The sequence below is a fragment of the Bufo gargarizans genome, chromosome 3, assembly GCF_014858855.1.
Source record: "Bufo gargarizans isolate SCDJY-AF-19 chromosome 3, ASM1485885v1, whole genome shotgun sequence".
Taxonomy (NCBI): Eukaryota; Metazoa; Chordata; class Amphibia; order Anura; family Bufonidae; genus Bufo; species Bufo gargarizans.
Window position 1 is genome coordinate 149,806,721 of NC_058082.1, and position 21,613 is coordinate 149,828,333.

General features: G+C 41.8%; 1 pseudogene; it reads right to left on the reverse strand.

Annotated features, from left to right (window-relative positions):
* Positions 1–18,796, reverse strand: part of LOC122931451 — a 128,944-nt pseudogene extending 110,148 nt beyond the window's left edge.
* Between the last annotated feature and the right edge of the window lie 2,817 nt (positions 18,797–21,613).

The following is a 21,613-nucleotide window of genomic DNA, read 5'->3' on the forward strand; positions in this document are numbered from 1 at the left end:
AGGGATCTTGGATATGGAGTGACATGGTACAGTCCGAGTATGTCACCCCCTGCTGGATCAGGTTATGATCCATGTACTGCTGCTGCTGGGTGGCTTCTTCAGTAGGCCGGTGAATAAACATGCTCACCAGAGACTCAAGACTTCAGTTGCTGCTGATGGAGCTCATGCTGCTCCTGTAGAATTCATTGGCATACTGTATATGTCCACCTCGTCGTCCTCCTTCTGTGCCAGTTCAGCCTTCAAAAGGCTCAGTTGGCCTGGAGATATAGGCACCATGTCTTCTGTCCCCTCGCCAGTCAGATTTATCAGCATCCCCTCAAGGAATTGAAGGGGTGGAATAATGTCATTCATCACATAGTCCTGGTGAAAATAATTATAGAGGCACACCCACATGTGGGTAAGGATAGGTGCTCTTGTCGGATTTGACACCAGTTTATACGCATAGATTAATAAACTGTTGATACATTTATGTATTACTTGAATTATATACATTGTTTTACCTAGTCTTATAGGCTATACTAATCAATAAATCTATATTTATTTATACACTTTCTCTTGGTGTGGTTCCAGAAGTTGAGTGCCTGTTGCTCTTTATCCATTGACAAATAAAGTGGCATCCTCAAAGATCCGGAGCAAACAGCATGTGTCACACATGAGCTGCCACTCTCTAACATCAAAGTTACACAGGGGAATAGTCCTGTCTGTCTGTATCAACAAGAAACTGTTTTCCGCTGATCATATAATCGGTCCAACATGTGGAGGGTGGAGTTCCAACAGCTGGAAAAGTTGCATATGGGACGATGTAAGAGAACACCATTCTGCCTATTCAGCTCAAGGAGGGCGTGTTTTGCATGGTAGGAGTGGCTGAAGTGCATGCACAGTTTCCTTGCTATTTTCAAGACATCTTACAGTTGATTGGAAGACGTCAGGAACCGGGTGAAAACCAGAGTAAAGACATGTGCCATGCAAGGCGCATAGGTGAGCCCTACCTGACATAGCACAGACAGAATGTTCCTCCAATTATCAGTGACATGGTTCCTATCTTCAGTTGGTGAGGAGAGAGCAAGGATTTGATTTCTTGGTTGATGACTTGGAGCAGTTCCTCCTCGTGGGACTCAGTTCATCCAGGCTTAAGTGCAGAACCATGTGGCAATGCCGTGCTTTGCATAGGCGGTATGTTGGAGGACCACTAAGAACTGTGCCAACAGTGGAGGCTGAGGACAAGGTGGAGGATGAGGAGGCAGAGGAGGACATCGGTGCAGAAATCCCATGATTTCAATGCAGAGGCAATATTGACATCAAATAGCCAAGTTGCTGGTGTGCATAGGTCAGAACCACATTTACCCAGTGGGCTGTAAAGGACATATATTGTCCTTCACCTTTTGGTAGTTAAAACTCTTAACATAAGCGCTGGCATGAGCTGTACCAGACACCGACAGACTCAAAGAGTGGCAAGCTTTCTGATCAACATACACTACGTGCAGAATTATTAGGCAAATGAGTATTTTGACCACATCATCCTCTTTATGCATGTTGTCTTACTCCAAGCTGTATAGGCTCGAAAGCCTACTACCAATTAAGCATATTAGGTGATGTGCATCTCTGTAATGAGAAGGGGTGTGGTCTAATGACATCAACACCCTATATCAGGTGTGCATAATTATTAGGCAACTTCCTTTCCTTTGGCAAAATGGGTCAAAAGAAGGACTTGACAGGCTCAGAAAAGTCAAAAATAGTGAGATATCTTGCAGAGGGATGCAGCACTCTTAAAATTGCAAAGCTTCTGAAGCGTGATCATCGAACAATCAAGTGTTTCATTCAAAATAGTCAACAGGGTCGCAAGAAGCGTGTGGAAAAACCAAGGCGCAAAATAACTGCCCATGAACTGAGAAAAGTCAAGCGTGCAGCTGCCAAGATGCCACTTGCCACCAGTTTGGCCATATTTCAGAGCTGCAACATCACTGGAGTGCCCAAAAGCACAAGGTGTGCAATACTCAGAGACATGGCCAAGGTAAGAAAGGCTGAAAGACGACCACCACTGAACAAGACACACAAGCTGAAACGTCAAGACTGGGCCAAGAAATATCTCAAGACTGATTTTTCTAAGGTTTTATGGACTGATGAAATGAGAGTGAGTCTTGATGGGCCAGATGGCTGGATTGGTAAAGGGCAGAGAGCTCCAGTCCGACTCAGACGCCAGCAAGGTGGAGGTGGAGTACTGGTTTGGGCTGGTATCATCAAAGATGAGCTTGTGGGGCCTTTTCGGGTTGAGGATGGAATCAAGCTCAACTCCCAGTCCTACTGCCAGTTTCTGGAAGATACCTTCTTCAAGCAGTGGTACAGGAAGAAGTCTGCATCCTTCAAGAAAAACATGATTTTCATGCAGGACAATGCTCCATCACACGCGTCCAAGTACTCCACAGCGTGGCTGGCAAGAAAGGGTATAAAAGAAGAAAATCTAATGACATGGCCTCCTTGTTCACCTGATCTGAACCCCATTGAGAACCTGTGGTCCATTATCAAATGTGAGATTTACAAGGAGGGAAAACAGTACACCTCTCTGAACAGTGTCTGGGAGGCTGTGGTTGCTGCTGCACGCAATGTTGATGGTGAACAGATCAAAACACTGACAGAATCCATGGATGGCAGGCTTTTGAGTGTCCTTGCAAAGAAAGGTGGCTATATTGGTCACTGATTTGTTTTTGTTTTGTTTTTGAATGTCAGAAATGTATATTTGTGAATGTTGAGATGTTATATTGGTTTCACTGGTAAAAATAAATAATTGAAATGGGTATATATTTGTTTTTTTGTTAAGTTGCCTAATAATTATGCACAGTAATAGTCACCTGCACACACAGATATCCCCCTAAAATAGCTAAAACTAAAAACAAACTAAAAACTACTTCCAAAAATATTCAGCTTTGATATTAATGAGTTTTTTGGGTTCATTGAGAACATGGTTGTTGTTCAATAATAAAATTAATCCTCAAAAATACAACTTGCCTAATAATTCTGCACTCCCTGTATGTGTGCAGGGCTGGTACAGCTTTTTATAGAAGTAATGATGGATTGAGACTCTCCACCTTGTGTGGACACAAGCCATTAACTCTCTGAAATGTTCAGAGACCAGAATATGGAAAGGGAGGGACTGTAGTAGCAGTAACTTGTCCAGGTGCACATTTATCTTCTGCGACATTGGATAAGTACACAAATACTGCTGTCTCTTTGCAAAGGCCTCGATGATCAGATGCTGGCGAAACACGTGATGACGAGGAGGAGCATCAGGAGCAATAGACGAAGAGAAGGAACGACAGCTTCCTTCTGAAGAGCTTGAGAAGCCCTGACTGCTGGAGAAGGCGTGTGGGTCATTGGAAAATGTAGCAGTTGCTGCATCAGCCTGTACCACTACATTAGTGCCACAGTTTACCCAACCTACTTTATGGTGATGCTGTCACGACTGTGACTGATCCAGACAGGTCTGGGAGGAGAAGGTCGCAGCGACTTGCTACTCGCAATAGCTTGTGAGTTTGCTCCGTGGTTCAGGGTATGTCATCCGGGTTTTGCCTTGTGAACCTTTTTGTCCTGACTGGGAGTTTGTAGGCATCCTTCTCAGGTGAGTCCTGTCTGCCACTCCCAGCTACTATATTAGTTTCAGTTTCACTTGCAGTCATTGCCAGATATAGTCCTTACTTCCAGTGCTATTATGACCTTTGAAGGAGATCGTTTGACGGTATTGCTGTGAAGCTCTTGACTGGCGTGGACTGTCGTTATTGGGATCACCTTCTCTGCTCGTGACTGGATAAGTCTATCTCTGCTGGAGATTGTTTGTTTGTTGCTGTCTTCCCCTGTTGTTCTCCTAGACTTGAGTGATGGTGACTAGTGCTCCCATCTGCCTTTCCCCAGTCTAGTTTTCTTAGGGTGACTGAGGGTTTAGGCATCTTGCTCGCCGCACGGGTTCACACCCCATCTAGGGTATCAGGGAAGACAGGTGCCAGCTTAGGGTTAGTAAGTGGTGGCCGTTCTATTTCCCATCCGTAGATAAGGGTCCCCCTTCCCCTCCGTCTGGTGTGACACGACTGCTGCTGGGATAGCGGTCGTGACAGATGCTCCATGTGTTTATGCAGGGCTGTGGTGCCAACATTAGCACCCTGATTACATTTCAGTTTCTGCCCACATATCCTGTCGTTATGAACCTGTGCACTGCTACTTGTTTCCTGACAGGTACAGTATGATCCCTAGTAGCAGAAGGTATACCCCAGGCACGTTTTATTCCAGATGTCCCACTGCTTCCACCCTGCTGAATAATTGGCATGCTGCCACCATGCTGCTGTCTCATGGGACTTCTGCCACCCCCAACCCCTGATGATACTCCCTCTTCACCTGGCTCCCATGTGCGATAGGCTACATCATTATCCACTAATGTCTGTTCATCACTTATGTCACTCTCACCAGTCTCAATGCCACGTCCTGGACCACTCAAAACACCTGCTCCCACCTGACTGTCATCATCGCTAGTTGCACACTTAAGGGAGGACTCAGAGGATCTCTCCTCCAAGTCTGTGTTGGCATGTAGCTGCTGACTGTCCTCACTAAGCTCGTCCTCGCTGAAATGTGGAGCAGACCCAACAGCATGTATTACTTCCCAAGCAGAAGGAGCAGCAATAGAAAGAGACAGTTAAAAGGCAGGTGAGGGCACATAGGTTGTTCCTGGGCCATGCAGTGGCGTAGCTATAGGGGTCGCAGCGGTCGCAATTGCGACCGGGCCCCTGAGTCAGGGGGGCCCACAGGGCCCCCTCACGCCAGGAGAGCGCAGCCGCAGCTGAATAACTAAAATACGATTTACAGGGGGCGGAGCGGAGGCCGAGAGGAGAGGCCCTGCGTGACACGCACTGCAGGGCAGCTGAAGTGAGGAGGGGCCGGGGGAGCGGCTTCAGTTGAGGTGCGACGCAGGACTTAGTCACGTACCTCACTGTGACCTCCTGCGTCGGATCTCGCGAGATGACGCGATGACGCGGCGCGGGAAGGCACAGTGAGCGAGGCATTGGTGACCGCCTGTACCAGGATGCCACAAGCTGTGAAGGAGAGAGAGGTAAGTATTAATTATTATTTTTTTTTATGTACCCTACGTTCTACCCTTATTGCAGAGGCACTGGGGGCACGAGAGGAGGACCACTGACAGTACTCAGTGGACATCATAGTATTAATAAGAGGGGGACATTATATTAACAACGAGGGGGACATTATATTATTAATAAAGAGGGGGCCATTACATTAATAATAAAGAGGGGGCCAATACATTAATAATAAAGAGGGGGCCAATACATTATTAATAATATAATGGCCCCCTCTTTATTATTAATATAATGGCCCCCTCTTTATTATTAATATAATGGCCCCCTCTTTATTATTAATATAATGGCCCCCTCTTTATTATTAATATAATGGCCCCCTCTTTATTATTAATATAATGGCCCCCTCTTTATTATTAATATAATGGCCCCCTCTTTGTTATTAATATAATGGCCCCCTCTTTGTTATTAATATAATGGCCCCCTCTTTGTTATTAAAGAGGGGCCATTATATTAATAATAAAGAGGGGCCATTATATTAATAATAAAGAGCGGGCCATTATATTAATAATAAAGAGCGGGCCATTATATTAATAATAAAGAGCGGGCCATTATATTAATAATAAAGAGGGGGCCATTATATTAATAATAAAGAGGGGGCCATTATATTAATAATAAAGAGGGGGCCATTATATTAATAATAAAGAGGGGGCCATTATATTAATAATAAAGAGGGGGCCATTATATTATACAGGGGAAATAATATTATGGGAAATGGGGGACTATCTGTCTGGCTCTAGCACAATGTTGGGGGGCAGCAGGATGAGTTGTTGAGACACCAGGAAGGAGAGGTTTATAGTAAAGTGAGGAACCTAAATTTTTTTCTGTGAAACTCTGCAGAGACGAGAAGCGGCAGAAAGAAGGTATCATGGTGGTCTTATCTCTGAATGAAGACGTCGAGGAGAGTCTACATCACAGGAGACGTCACTGGATGTAACAGGTATGGTGCGGCATTCTCCTGTAATAATATTATCCATGCACATATCTGTTTCTCGGTAGGGTAAGGGGTATATAGAATTTGACCCACACTGCCTCAGCCCGGCCCCAGACTTCAGGTAACACTGTGTGTGTTCTGAATTCTGGGGCCTCACACCCATCTACAACATTATCTGTACTCAGAGAGTTATCACTGTGTTACATAGGACTTCTAGTGATCTACTACAGTATTTGTTAAAAGGGGCGTGCCCGGGGTAGGGGGGGGGCACCATTTTTGGCTTGCCCCAGGTGCAGGCAACCCACGCTACGCCACTGCTCTCCTATCCTGCGAGTGTGACTGCGACTGCGAGACACACTGACTGACCTGACTGACTTACTGAGGTGAGCGTCCGACCGGGTCCTGGTCCGGTCGGTCCAGTGAGTGAGTGACTGCGACTTTGTGTCTGTCCTGAGTGAATCCAGGCTCTGACCCGCCTGGTGGGAGCGCCGGTGAGATCGTGATAATAAGCCCAGACCAGACCAGTCAATACACCCTTTAGGAAATCTCAGTATTCTCATCATGCATTATGTGACTGCAGCAGGCAGCGATCGATCAGCCAGGATTAATGTGCACAGCCTGGGAGGCCCCCCTTAGGCAACTGACAAACTGCCCCCCCTCAGTCTTGGGCAAGTGACAAACTGCCCCCCCCCCCTCAGTCTTGGGCAAGTGACAAACTGCCCCCCCCCCTCAATCTTAGGCAAGTGACAAACTCATCTCTGCTACATCTACAATGCACAACTACAACAAATGTAATGCCAAACAGCAGTTCCTTGTGATGCCTTGGATAGCTTCCAATGGACCCACACAGCCTGTATTAACTGACCAATAACATGGAGATCCCAGTGCCAGCTGCCTTGCTGGTGGACGATTGGCATATACTTCTGCTGTGGGGTAGGGGGGGCCCAAATTGAACTCTTGCACCAGGGCCCATGAGCCTATAGCTACGCCCCTGGGGCCATGCCAACTAAGTGTGGTGTCAGAGGTAAAAACTTTTCCACTGTCAGTTACTTTAGAGGGCCCAGGCAACTGTCTGTTGGCCACAGTGTACAGTAACTAAATCAGTAATGTAACAGATGAAGTTTGAACGGCGCATCAGATAGACTATAAAAACACGCCTATATATTGCACCGCCTGTTGACAATCAGTTTACTGCACAGTTCGTCTATGTATAACTGAACAGATTAATTATTAACAATGCAGCAGATGAACTAGGTACACACGCCTATACATTAGACTGGCTGTTGAGACTAAGCCTGATGCACAGTAAGTCTATGTATAACTAAATAGATTAGGTATAAATGACGCAGCAGATGAACTATATAAACGTGCCTATATATTACACTGCCTGTTGACAATGAGTCTGATGCACAGTACATCTATGTTTAAATTAACAGATTAATTATTAATGACACAGCAGATGAACTAGGAACAGGTGCTTATATATTAGACTGGCTGTTGAGACGAAGTCTGATGCAGTAAATGTATGTATAACAGAATAGATTAAAGGGGTTGGCAACTATTAGGCTGCTTGTGACCAATGTGTAGGTAAGATATAACACTAACATAGTCTTTGTTAATATTTTGTGCTATATTTCATAGGCCATGCCCCCATGTTAGGTAAATCTTCTGTGCTGTCCATGTACAGTTCTTATCCATAAAATGGCCACTGACGGAGGGGCATGTGACCAGACGTATTACGCCTCCATTCAAACACACTGCACCTGTACCAAACTCCCAAGTGCAGATGTCAGGTGCAGTGTACTTGAATGGAAGAGATATCCCATGGAAGTTATTTGGTCACATGACCCTCCATTAGCAGACATTTTATGAACAAGATCTTTTTGTGGACAGCACAAAAGACTTGTCAAACAAGGGGGCATACCTCATGAAATAGAGAAAATGGCACATAATGTTAACAAAGGCTAAATAATTAAGAGCTATATAGTCATCTTGATCAAAAGTAACCAGTAAGTGGCCAACCCCTTTAAGTATAAATGGTGCAGCAGATGAACTCTATAAACTTGCCTATATATTATACCGCCTGTTAACAATAAGTCTGATCTACAGCATGAGAGTAAAAATAGAGGGATGGCACTCAAAACAATTGGGGTGTAAGGAAAGGTATATTTAATATGGAATAGATGGATATGCTATAAAATAGTGGCATACAATCAAATGGGATAGAAATCTCGGCTTTCTGTAAGGAGTGTAATTTTAGAACCCAAATATATAGGCTATGTGGCAATAATCACATCTGATTTTGTTTTTAGTGGTAATTCACAGGTCCAATAATCGTAGGCTGTGGAATAAAAGCTGCTTTGTAAGCAGGTACATTACCCTCCTGGCAGCTGTTGGTGAGCTAGTCAGCGGCTCCTGCCTTGGGGGCGGTGTCCACGTGTGCCGTTCCCGCTCGTTGTATGCTCGGGCCATTGGTTGCTGCTGTTGTCGTCACTTCCGGTGACGTCACCTGCGTTCCTAGGCTCTCCCGCTCAATGCTGTTTCGACTTGCCACGTGGCGGCTAGTGGCGGGAAACAACGTTGCAGCTTCTCAGGGGGGAAGAAGATGGATAGCTCCGGAGCTAATCTGTAGTTGTAGGATCCTTCTGATTGTTGTTAGCTAGTTAAAATAGGCTTACTCAATGCCCCATACGCGTTTCAGAGCGTACTGCTCATTCAGTGGAAATGAGTAGCCTATTTCTTTTTGAGAATATATATGAGCCTAATTGGATCCAATTAGTGATTGTGGGAGTGGTCACGTATTTTTTTCCTTTAGAGTTAGATAAATTGTGTACTGGATTTTCAGAAGTAGGAGTGGAATGGATAACCCATCACAATGGATGGATAATATACTATGTCTTTCACATATTGAATAGGATACAAAATTGGAGGTACAATAGAACTATATATATATATATATATATATATATATATATATATATATATATAAAAAACAATAATGGTAACAATATAGAATAATAAACATTCAAAGTGGACATAATGGATTGGCTGATTATAACATAAAATAAAATATAATATAAATAAAATAGAATAAAATGGATGGATACGTCCAATGGATGAGTGTATACCCAATCATGGAGTGAAAGAGTGGTCTAACAATTAGTGGTCTAAAAACAATAAATAGATGGGGATAGAGTGTATATCTATTACTATAGTGCTATCCTATCTATAATTATCAATTGATTGCCAAAAAGTAATAGTGTGTCTGTCTGGATGTGTCCTACTGTTTTCCAAATATGAGGTAGTGATGGAATAGTAGATAGTGGATGTGGGGAGGTGGGGAGGGGCCCACCTGGGAGGAGGGGTCGGAGTGATTTTCACGCATCACTTGTGCGTTGAGTGAAAATCACAGCATGCTCTATATTGTGCGTTTTTCACGCGACGCAGGCCCCATAGAAGTGAATGGGGCTGCCAGAAAAATGCAATACATCTGGATACCATGCATTGCGTTGCATTTTTCACGCTTGTAACTAAGCAACACTCAGGGAATTTAAAGACAGAAAGTAGGCGTTTTTCAGTGTCTGTCTGCATCAGTTTGGTGTCTGAGAAGAGGGAGAAAGTTTGCTGCCTAAACTTTTCAGCCCTTGCGGAGCACAAAAATGCCAAAAACACCACACATCATTGACATTGAAAAGCTGATTGTCCTGGTGCAGGAGAGGCCCTGCATCTGGGATCTTCGGGCTGCGGAGTACCAGGACCGCTATAAAAAGGATGCTGCCTGGACAGAGATTACCCAGGATCTTTTTGCCCCAATCTGGGAGAAGACACAAGGCCCAAGTAGAAGGAATTTAAGAAAGTACACAATGTATACATGTTTGAGCCTTTCAGTACTCCCTAGTATATAGGCGTAGTTATACGTTATTGTTCCTAGTATATAGGCGTAGTTATACGTTATTGTTCCTAGTATATAGGCGTTAATTGACTATTTTTTATGAATAGATGTAGATATTGATACCTGTTCCTTTCATGTCTTTGTATTACCAGTTGAAGAGGTCAAGAATCGTTGGCGGAGCTGCAGGGACCAGTTCCGCAAAGAAATGAAACATCGTGGGCGGAGCAGGGCTGGTCCCCCCAAGAAAAGGCCCTATCTTTTCAGGGAGCAGCTGATGTTCCTGCGCGATGTTATGGAGCTGCGTCCGTAAGTCCATTTTATAGTCATACTGAAATGGTCATTTGAGTTGTATTTATGGTATGGACATATAGGTTACAGATGTAGCAGGGTAAATACACATGCTTTATGTGAGATGTGATGCTACCTAAATGCTAATTAATGCATTATGCAATAGCTTTTCGCGGCATTTTGCGTAAAGATAACATGATTATTATAGACATTCACGTTAAAGAGTGTGTGTTATTCCTGCTACATCTGTACTTATAATGCAACTAAAGTATTGAAATTTCCACATATGTTTATACATTTTTTAATGTTTTTAGAACTGAAGACAACCTAGAGGAGGAAGCTGATGAGTCGGGCCCGCACCAATCAGGTGCATGTGAGGAGGACACCACATCAGCCCAGCCTGAAAGTGGACCAGGACCCAGCACAGCAACATCAAGGCCTCCTGCATCATCTGGTGGCGAGTCCCCCACCACCTCTCTGGCTCTACCCAGCAGGGCCAGACGAAGGGTAATGCCTCCTGCCGAATCTAACATCAATTTACAAGTTCTAGATTATTTATCTAGAGCACGGCAGGAGGATCATCACGACATGTTTGCCCGTAGCCTGGCCCATTTTATGCGTCAGCTACCTCCTGAACGACTACTGCGAACCAGAACTGCATTAGAAATAGTTCTGGAGGTAGCTAATCGCCCACAAGAGCCGACCGAAATGTTCGATGCGCTCGAAAGCCTGCGCTGTCATGGCAACATATTTAGCCCCCACCACCCCACAGGTAGTCAGCCCTCACAGGGCCCCCAACAATTTCCGCCCCAAAGGGATCCCTATGGCCCACCAATTGCCCCATATGTGCCACAGTATCAGGGGGAACCCAGTTACAGTCAGCAGGCCCATTGTCCAGCCAACCTGGCCCAAGCCAATACTCTGGACCCCCTTCCCAGACACAATTTCATGGACTACAATATCAGGGCCCATCATCCAGCCAACGTGGCCCAAGCCAATACTCTGGACCCCCTTCCCAGACACAATTTAGTGGACCACAATATCAGGGCCCATCGTCCACTCAACCTGGGCCTAGTCACTACTCCGGGCCTCATTCGCAGCAACAAATTTCTGCCCCTCATTATCAGGGAGCCTCGTCGCCATCAAGACGTTATGTAAATTCATAATTTATATTTGTTTACTGTTTATTTTTTTGAAAAGCCAGAGTATATTGGAATATAGTGTGCAATAAAACACTTTTATTTTTCAAGTTTATAATTGTTAACTTTGGTGTTTATTTTGCACAAACACACACAATACAATATAGATTTATGATTTGTGGAAAACATCATTAGCCACAAAAGATCCATACATTTTAAATGTTTTATTCACAATCTGTAAACACACATTCATGTATTGGATTTTTTGGCTATAATTGAAGAACTTTGGAGGGTGCGCACGGAGCTCAGCGTACAAGCCAAAAAAGAGTCCTTTGCTGGCCCGCTGCGAAAGTATAGGATGCACCCACATACGCTTCCTCCGCGGCTCCTCCTCAATCATTTCTGGCTGCTCCCTAAAACATCGGGACACCAGCCAGTGCAAAAAGACATGGTCAGTTGATGACAGGGTGAAAGTGGACATCCTGCAAAGGATAATCCAATAACAAAGACACACGTCAACCACACAAAAACCACTCCACCCAAAAAATTGAGCTGTCCAACAAAACACTGCATGCTGGGGCTTTTTATATTGTCTTTGCATTACAGGTGAATCTAGTGGATGGATCAGTTTTTTTTCACGCGCGTGAAAAACGCATGCCACACGTGCGTGAAACGCGACGCAATCGCATAGTAAAATTACAGCACTCGCTTGAAAAATCGCAATCTTTTCACTGAACGCATCCTGAACACATCCGGCCAAAAAACATGACGCCCGTGTGAAAGAGGCCTTATAGCGTCTGGAAACAGAATGCAGCTCGTAGCCCTTTTTTTTCTTTTTTTTTTTTTTTATAAATTTTTTTATTTCAATGTAAGTAAAACATAACAAGGTACATATGTAGGCATCTTGTACGTCAAGCATGACGAAGATTGATAGATTGGAAGGAACTTCAATGTTATAAGAAGCATATCACACAGTTCAGATACAATCATCTATGAGACAAAGTACACATTAAAGTTGTACATGAGCTATGGTGGAAGTACAATTTGCACTAGTGTTGTACGGTTAACATGAGTAAGAAGCATTCTCTCATTTGGGGTGTCTATACTCTGACCACATTTTCCAGCGTTTACAGAAATTATAGTGGGTGCGTGTTTCCCAGGATGAAATCTCCTCGAACCGATATATTTGGTCAACTTTTAACTTCCACTGTTCAAGTGTAGGGATAGAGGTCGATAGCCATAGGACAGGGACCAAAAGTCTGGCTGCAATCAAAAGTTGTCTATCGTAGCCCTTTTTGATATTTGAGATATGTTCAGATATTCTAGTTTTGAGTAATCTCTTTGTGCACCCTACGTATTGCTTAAGACAGGAGCATTTTAGGATGTAGATGACAGAACAGGTTAAGAATAAATGGAACAGCAGTTGAAAAATATGCACAGGGTGATTACACAAAGTCTGAACTCTTCCTGCACTGTTCTGTTCGGTTCCAGCAGCCTCCCGATGCTCTTCTTACAGTGTCTGAAAACTCTCCCTACACTGTGACCGCACTGTTTCTGCATTGTTCCTATCCCATATTCTACAATTAAAAGATTGATAAAACACTGTCCCTAGCATTTGTCATGTCTCTCCCTATGCTCAGCTCATGGTAAAATGGTAGAGACCGGGCAGGATTAGGCTTTTTATAGGGTTGTGACATCACAGGGGATGGCTATCTGCTGATGGATGGCTGAATGGCATTATAGTTCATATCGTGTTCCCGGGATTCTTACTTTCACTTTGTAAGACATGTAGCCGCCATTTTAGGGGAAAAAAAAACATTCATTACCACCAAGCATTAGTAGATTTGGATTCATGGCAAATCTAAGTTTTCATGAAATTCGGATCAAATTCAATTTGTTTCACTTTGATTCGCTCAACACTAGTGATGATATAATAATAAAACTTGCATTATCTTGACATAGGTTATTATTGCCATATCACATTGCTTTGCTGGCTTTAAGTCCTTCAGTATTGATTCATCACATATTTCTGATTTATAGACATTTATGTATTTTAATTTAATTTATTAATTTAATATATAGGATATATTATGTTATAATTTATATTCATAGTAGTGCCTGTCTAGGTATAAGTGAAAAAATTGAATTCTACTAGTACTAGATTAAACTTATACCTTTAATGTTTTTTTCCTCCAAACTATTATTCATCATCACTAATTGCAGAGTTTCTTTAGAAAAATGACAGCGCCTCTTGAAAAACCCCTGGGATGTGGCATTTTAAAAGAAATATTGTATTTATGAAACTGAAAATGTTATACACTCAAGATATATTTCATGCAAATAACTGCTGAATGTCAATTAAAGATACCTACATAGGAAGATGACTTGTATAATGGAATTCATTTTTTTTTTCTGTCCCCTGTAAAATAAAATCTACTGAAAGCAGCATTTAACACTAAGGTCATGAGTTTATAAGGATGACAAATTGCTATTCTGAAATACTTTATAGGGTCATGGCCACTTAGAATTAAAAGCATGTACAGTTTTTCACTACAATACCTGTAGGAAAGAAGTAACATTGAAATAAAGTGGTTTGTTATTATTGAAAAACTATATATACAGCATTTACCTAACATCTATGAATTACCTTAATTTAGAGTATTTTGCAAAACTTACTTTGCAGGTGTCTGTCTATTGAAAGACAGTAAAATGATATGTTTTTGGCAAATGTTTTGAAGGCTAAATTTAATGAAATCAGAATTTCTATAGAAGAAGTCAGATGCACGTGTCATGGAAACATTACAAATCAAAAAGTAAAAAATAGATAAATATTGTAATATCTTTTAGACCTTTGTTTTCAAGCAATGCATAAAAACACACAATACATAAAAAGGCAGAAAACGAAAATAAAAAAGTAGGCTGAATACATTTTCAAAGTATATTATACATATTCTAAATAAAAAAGTTAATTCTAAAATATGTGAAGGAACATATAAATGGTTCACTGTTTAAGTCAATAAGTAGTTCAAATATTAAAAAGCCTTTATCACTGCAATGCCTAGCAAAATCTGAAGAGTGTCTTCAAGTGATTGAGTAGAAGTCAACTCACCTGAAGCATCAACTAATTTCTGTTTCCCCTGAGGAGCCTGAAAAGTAAAATCCAAGGTCGGTTTATTCTGAAATAATTTATTGTGAAAAGATTTTGTGCAGATAACTGTTAGCATAATAAAAGAATAAAAAATTGAACTGTTTGAAACTTTTGTTTGGAGTAAGTTCTAACTACAACCACACTTAACGGGTCATTTATCTTAACATAGCCAGCTATGTGTTACACAAGATGCACTGCCTTTTCTAATTTCAACATAATATCCCAATCTTGCACCTTTCTGCAAATACCAAATGTGCCTGCAATACAACATTGTCTTTCTAGCTAAGTCTTGAACACTGAGTCATGAGTTTAAGATTTGGCAGAAACCTTTTATACTTTACATTCAGATCAGGGGTCTCAAACGTGGCTGGATATAATGGCCACACAGCAGCCTCTGATACTAATGTGCAGCATATAATACCTCTCAGCAGTGCTAAATAAACAACACCTTGCAGCACAAAATGCCACCACTATAGCAGTACTGAATACCACATTGCAGCAAAAAATATCTCCCCAACAGTGCCAAATAAACACCCCCATAAAGTAGAAAATACCCAACATTACTGTCCTCTGACCACCACTCCTGCACTGGCAGCAATATTGTACCGTGATCACCCCTCTTCCACTGGCAACAGAAATGTCCTCTGACCACCATTCCTCCAATGGCAGCAGTATTTTTCCCTGACAACCACTTGCCCAATTGAGGCAGTAGATTCAAACTTACCTCATCTATTTGCTCGCGACAGGCCGGCAGCCACCATCTCAATTGAAGATCTTGCACAAAATCCCTTGTAAAGTAGCCAAATTGAATTTTTGAATACTTTGCTTATCTCTAGTAACGAAGCCTAATCAGAGATAGGTTTGTTTGTATCTATAATGGGTTTTTGACCTACACCTGATTTTGGGTTAGAATCACTGATAGAAATCACTGATTAAACACTATACAAACATTGAATGTGTGAAAGCAACCTTAAGGTGGGTTTACACAGGCTGATAGAACAGCCAATTGTCCGGAAAGAAGCATTTATATGCAGTGATCTGCAGTGATCTGCAGTGAGCTGCCCAGGAATGATGATTGATGTGCCTGCGCGAATGACAGGATCACCCGATGAACAAGCTTTTCAATCATTCATAGGGTGATCAACGGTGATCGTATTGTTCTCAATAATCTAGCCAATTGATGCGTTTAAATCCACCTTTGTTGTGCCACTGTATCACAGGACTAGTGATGAGCCTGCCGCTCATCACTAGTCCTGTGATACACGTTGTACAGCAACCTGTATCAATATTAAAATTTGCAATATTTTGTGAATATTTTGTAAAATATTTGTGATATATTTGTGAATTTGAGATTATGTTCTTGATTTCAAAATATAAATGTATACAGTGGGATGCGAAAGTTTGGGCAACCTTGTTAATCGTCATGATTTTCCTGTATAAATCGTTGGTTGTTACGATAAAAAATGTCAGTTAAATATATCATATAGGAGACACACACAGTGATATTTGAGAAGTGAAATGAAGTTTATTGGATTTACAGAAAATGTGCTATAATTGTTTAAACAAAATTAGGCAGGTGCATTGTTACGCTGAGCTCTCCGGGTCCCCTGCTGGCCTCGGAGCGCTCACAGCATATGCCCCCAGGCAGCACTCCAGTGTCTCGGCGTGTGCGTCCTCGCTCTCTAGGGCGCGCACGCCGGGACTCTTAGATTCAAAGGGCCAGTGCACCAGTGATTGGTGCCTGGTCCAAAGGGGTTATTAAGGGTTAAGGTTTGTGAGAGGCAGTGTTGACTTAATTAGGCTGCACCTGTGCACTGCCCATTTATACCTTCTCCTCCCACAGCTTCCTGCCGGATCCTTGTGCCTTGTGCCTCAGAGAAAGCGTTCCACTGTGTTAGTTTGCCTTGCCTGTTGCCGAACCCGTTGCTACCGTCCACTCGCCTTTGAACCTTGCCGTCTGCCCTGACCTTTGCTACGTCCGACTACGCTCTTGCCTTCTCCCTGTGTACCACGCCTTATCAGCTGCCAGAGAGGTCGAGTTGTTACTAGGGGACACGACCTGGTAGTTACCACCGCAGCAAATCCATCCCGCCTTGCGGCGGGCTCTGGTGAAGACCAGTAACTGCTTAGAACCGGTTCTTTAGTACAACCCGCGCCATCGCCTCTCTGGTCCAGAGGATCCACTACCTGTCCTGCTGGTTCATTACAGTAAGATCCGGCCATGGATCCCGCTGATGTTCCCCTGCCAAGCCTAGCGGACCTCACCACTATTGTGGCCCAGCCTCTAAATTACAGCCTCTAAATTACAGCCTCTAAACGCTTCCTGTAGGTTCCAATGAGAGTCTGGATTCTGGTTGAAGGTATTTTGGACCATTCCTCTTTACAAAACATTTTTAGTTCATTCAGGTTTGATGGCTTCCAAGCATGGACAGCTCTCTTTAAGTCACACCACAGATTTTCAATTATATTCAGGTCTGGGGACTGAGATGGCCATTCCAGAACGTTGTACTTGTTCCTCTGCATAAATGCCTTATTTTTAGCAGTGTTTAGGGTCGTTGTCTTGTTGAAAGATCCAGCCCTGGCGCAGCTTCAGCTTTGTCACTGATTCCTGGACATTGGTCTCCAGAATCTGCTGATACTGAGTGGAATCCATGCGTCCCTCAACCATGACAAGATTCCCAGTCCCTGCACTGGCCACACAGCCCCACAGCATGATGGAACCACCACCATATTTTACTGTAGGTAGCAGGTGTTTTTCTTGGAATGCTGTGTTCTTTTTCCTCCACGCATAACGCCCCTTGTTATGGCCAAATAACTCAATTTTAGTTTCATCAGTCCACAGCACCTTATTCCAAAATAAAGCTGTTTGTCCAAATGTGCTTTAGCCTACCTCAAGCGGCACTTTTTGTGCTGTGGGCGGAGAAAAGGCTTCCTCTGCATCACTCTCGCATACAGCATCTCCTAGTGTAAAGTGTGCTGAATGGTTTAACGATGCACAGTGACTCCATCTGCAGCAAGATGATGTTGTAGGTCTTTGGTGCTGGTCTGTGGGTTGACTCTGACTGTTCTCACCATTCGTCGCTTCTGTCTATCCGAGAATTTTCTTGGTCTGCCACTTTGAGCCTTAACTTGAACTGAGCCTGTGGTCTTCCATTTCCTCAATATGTTCCTAACTGTGGAAACAGACAGCTGAAATCTCTGAGACAGCTTTCTGTATCCTTCCCCTAAACCATGATGGTGAACAATCTTTGTCTTCAAGTCATTTGAGAGTTGTTTTGAGTCCCCCATTTTGCTACTCTTCAGAGAAAATTAAAAGAGGAGGAAAACTTACAGTTGACCCCCTTAAATACTCTTTCTCATAATTGGATTCACCTGTGCATGTAGGTCAGGGGTCACTGAGCTTACCAAGACAATTTGAGTTCCAATAATTCGTTTTAAAGGTTTTGGAATCAATAAAATGACAACAGTGCCCAAATTTATGCACCTGCCTAATTTTGTTTAAACAATTATAGCACACTTTCTGTAAATCCAATAAACTTCATTTCACTTCTCAAATATCACTGTGTGTGTCTCCTATATGATATATTTAACTGACATTTTTTTATCGTAACAACCAACGATTTATACAGGAAAATCATGACGATTAACAAGGTTTCCCAAACTTTTGCATCCCACTGTATATTTATAAAAAAAAAAAAAAAAAAGCACACTGATGTACCAGCCCTGAAAAGGGGCTTTTTGGGGTGCTGTCAGGACGCTGTCCTTACAGGAGATGAGTCTGTGGACACAGAACAATGCCCTAGCTAACGCTTTCCCTATTGAATCAGCAGCAGCAACACTGTCCCTCCTCTCACTGTGAATGCAGCTTCCGAATGAATCTAAAATGGATGCTGTCCAGGAGGTGGGAGGGTCTGGGAGGGAGGGTCTGCTGCTGATTGGCTGGAATGTGTCTGCTGACTGTGAAGTACAGGGTCAAAGTTTACTCAATGATGATGTATAGGGGGCGGACCGAACTGTTCACTTGCGAATAGTTCGGGCCATCACTAGTCCCTAATACAAATCTGTTTTTTTCCTTTCTGGTCTGGCCATCCTGTAAGAACAGTCATTTTTAATGCTTGCAAGACTTCATCTTGTTCTGTGAACTTCTGAATTTGTTGTAGGCGCAAATCTTACATATTCTGCAAAGTTTATCTCTTCCAGTTCCTTAGAAAATGCATCCTCTGATTGCATCAAGAAAATCTCATAATATGGGGTGTCCTTGTCCATTGTTTAGTGAGGTAATGCTGCTCTTGATAAGTAGTGATGAGCGGCAGGGGTCATATTCGAATTCGCGATATTTCGCGAATATTTTCTAGAATATTCGTCGAATATTCGAAAATTCGAAAATTCACGATTTTTTTCTTGAAAAAAATCGGCAAGGTAATGGTAGTGTAATATGCGAATATTCGTAATTCGAATTTTCGGATTCGAATTTTTATTGCAAATTTTTCAACTTAACAACTATTAGACAAAGAAGATTATAGCACTATATTAGCTAAATTGCTCTATATTCGATTTTTTGAATATTCGTAATATATAGCAATATAGCGAATATTCGAAAAAAAACTAATATAGAGCAATTTAGCTAATATAGTGCTATAATCTTTGTAATTTTTTTCCAGTCTGAACTTCAGATGAGAAAAAAATTACAACTATTACACAAAGAAGATTATAGCACTATATTAGCTAAATTGCTCTATATTTGTTTTTTTTTCGAATATTCGCTATATTGCTATAACTTCGTTTTTTCGAATATTTGTAATATTCTAAAACAAGAATATATAGCATTATAGCGAATATTCGAAAAAACAAATATAGAGCAATTTAACTAATATAGTGCTATAATCTTCTTTGTCTAAAAGTTGAAAAATTCGCAATAAAAAATTCCAATCCGAAAATTCTATTACGAAAATTCGCATATTACACAATCATTACCTTGCCGATTTTTTCAAGAAAAAAAAATCGTGCATTTTCGAATATGACCCCTGCCGCTCATCACTACAAGTATATTGCAGCCTTCTTATTGGCCCACAAGCTAGAAGCAGGAAGGGATCATGTGTACTGATTTAAAAAAAAAAAAAAATCGGAAAGAAAAAAATATATGAAAAAAATTGAATATTCGAAATTGCGAATATATATAACTATTCGAAATATTCGCGAATTTTCGAAGTACCTATATTCGCGATAAAAATTCGAAATTCGAATATTCGTGATCAACACTATTGATAAGAAGTCTGCAATATACATTTCTGATCCTTTTTTGTAAACCACATTCAGGTTGTATTTTTGCATCATGCGCTGTAGACGTTTTGGTGCTACTAGGAGAGTTTTTTTTTTTTTTTTTAATGCTCTCTAGTGGCTTATGATCAGTCTCAATGTTAATATTTTCTCCATGTAAGTACTGATTAAACTTTTGGCATGCATATACAATGACAAGACATTCCTTTTCAATCTGGGCATATCTTTGTTCTGTTAAAGAGTGTATGAGATGCAAACATAACTGGCTGACCTCCTTGCAAAAGTGTTGATCCAAGACCTTTTTCACTGGCATCACATTGGACTGTTACTTCTTCATTGACATTGTAGTATCTCAAAACTAGATGTTTAGTAACAATATCTTTTATTTGCTTCATCATGGCCCACAAGCTGTCTTTGTCTGTCAGTCTGCATAGTGGTTCACATACATCTGAAAGATGTGGTAATAATTTTGAAAGGTAGTTTACAAACCCTAGTAGTCTCTGAACTGCTTGTACATTATCAGGCTTTGGTACCTCTAAAATTGCTCTGACTTTTTCTGGATCAGGACACAGGCCTTCTGCTGTGAGTAAACGTCCCATGTATGTTACCGAAGATAGCCTCAATCTCTGCTTCTTTTTATTAAATTTTAGGTTCAGCTTTTGTGCTCTCTCTAAGAGTCCAATCAAATTCTTGTCATGATCCTTTATGGCATCCTCTGTAGTGTCACCACAGTCATACACCAATATATAATCTGCAATAACTTCCACTCCAGGCAGGCCTTCTACTGCTTCATGTTGTCTATGTTGATATTCTTCTGGCGCAGTAGCAATCCCAAAAGGCATGCGTAGCCATCGGTAACGCCCAAAAGGATTCCAGAATGTAGTGAGAACTGCTTTTAGTGGCCAGTTCTACTTGCCAAAAGTAATCCTTAGCACCCAAGACAGAAAATACTTTTGCATTTGATAAACTTGGCAGGATTTCATCTATAGTGGACATTGCATAATGTAAGCGTTTCAGTGCTTTATTTAAGTCTTTAGGATAAATGCATATTCACAGCTTGCCTGGTTTCTTAACAGCAACCATACTACTTATCCATGTCATAGGTTCTATAAACTTTTTTTATCACTTCCAGTGTCTCTAATCTCTCTATTTTCACCTTTAAGTCTGCTTTAAGTGGAGCCGGCACTCTACGTGGTTGGTGTTGAACAGGAGGTATTGCTTCATCTATTTCTAGGTGATACTCTCCAGGTAGACACCCTAGTCCTGTGAAAATGTCTCTATATTCAGTTGTGATCATTACATAAGAAAAGGGTGAAGTTGTAGTTGTTTGCTGGTCATCATGTAATTATACATTATGTTCTACATTCAGTGTAAGGAGGCCAATTTTCTGACATGTTTCTGCTGAGAGAAGTAATTTGTGTTTACCTTGGACAACTTGGAATTGCAGTGGATACGTTTTATCTTTGTATGTACAATTTAGATTACATTGGCCCATAGATATCATATAGGTATCATTGTACCATTTTAATTTGACTTTACTATTCTGTAATGTTGGCTTTCCTTCTTTAACAATTTTGCAATAGTCTTTGTATGTCATAAGGTTGCAGATGGCCCCACGGTCTAACTGACAATGTAACCTTTTCCCTGCTTCTCTGTGAATTCTGAGTTCTAGTCATACAAACCACTGTGATCCCGGACTGCTTACTGCTCCTATTTGATGAATAATAGTGAATACTGATTCTTCTGAGCTCTTGATTTGTGCAGACATACGCATTCTGGCATTTGCGTTCTGCCTGCATACTCTAG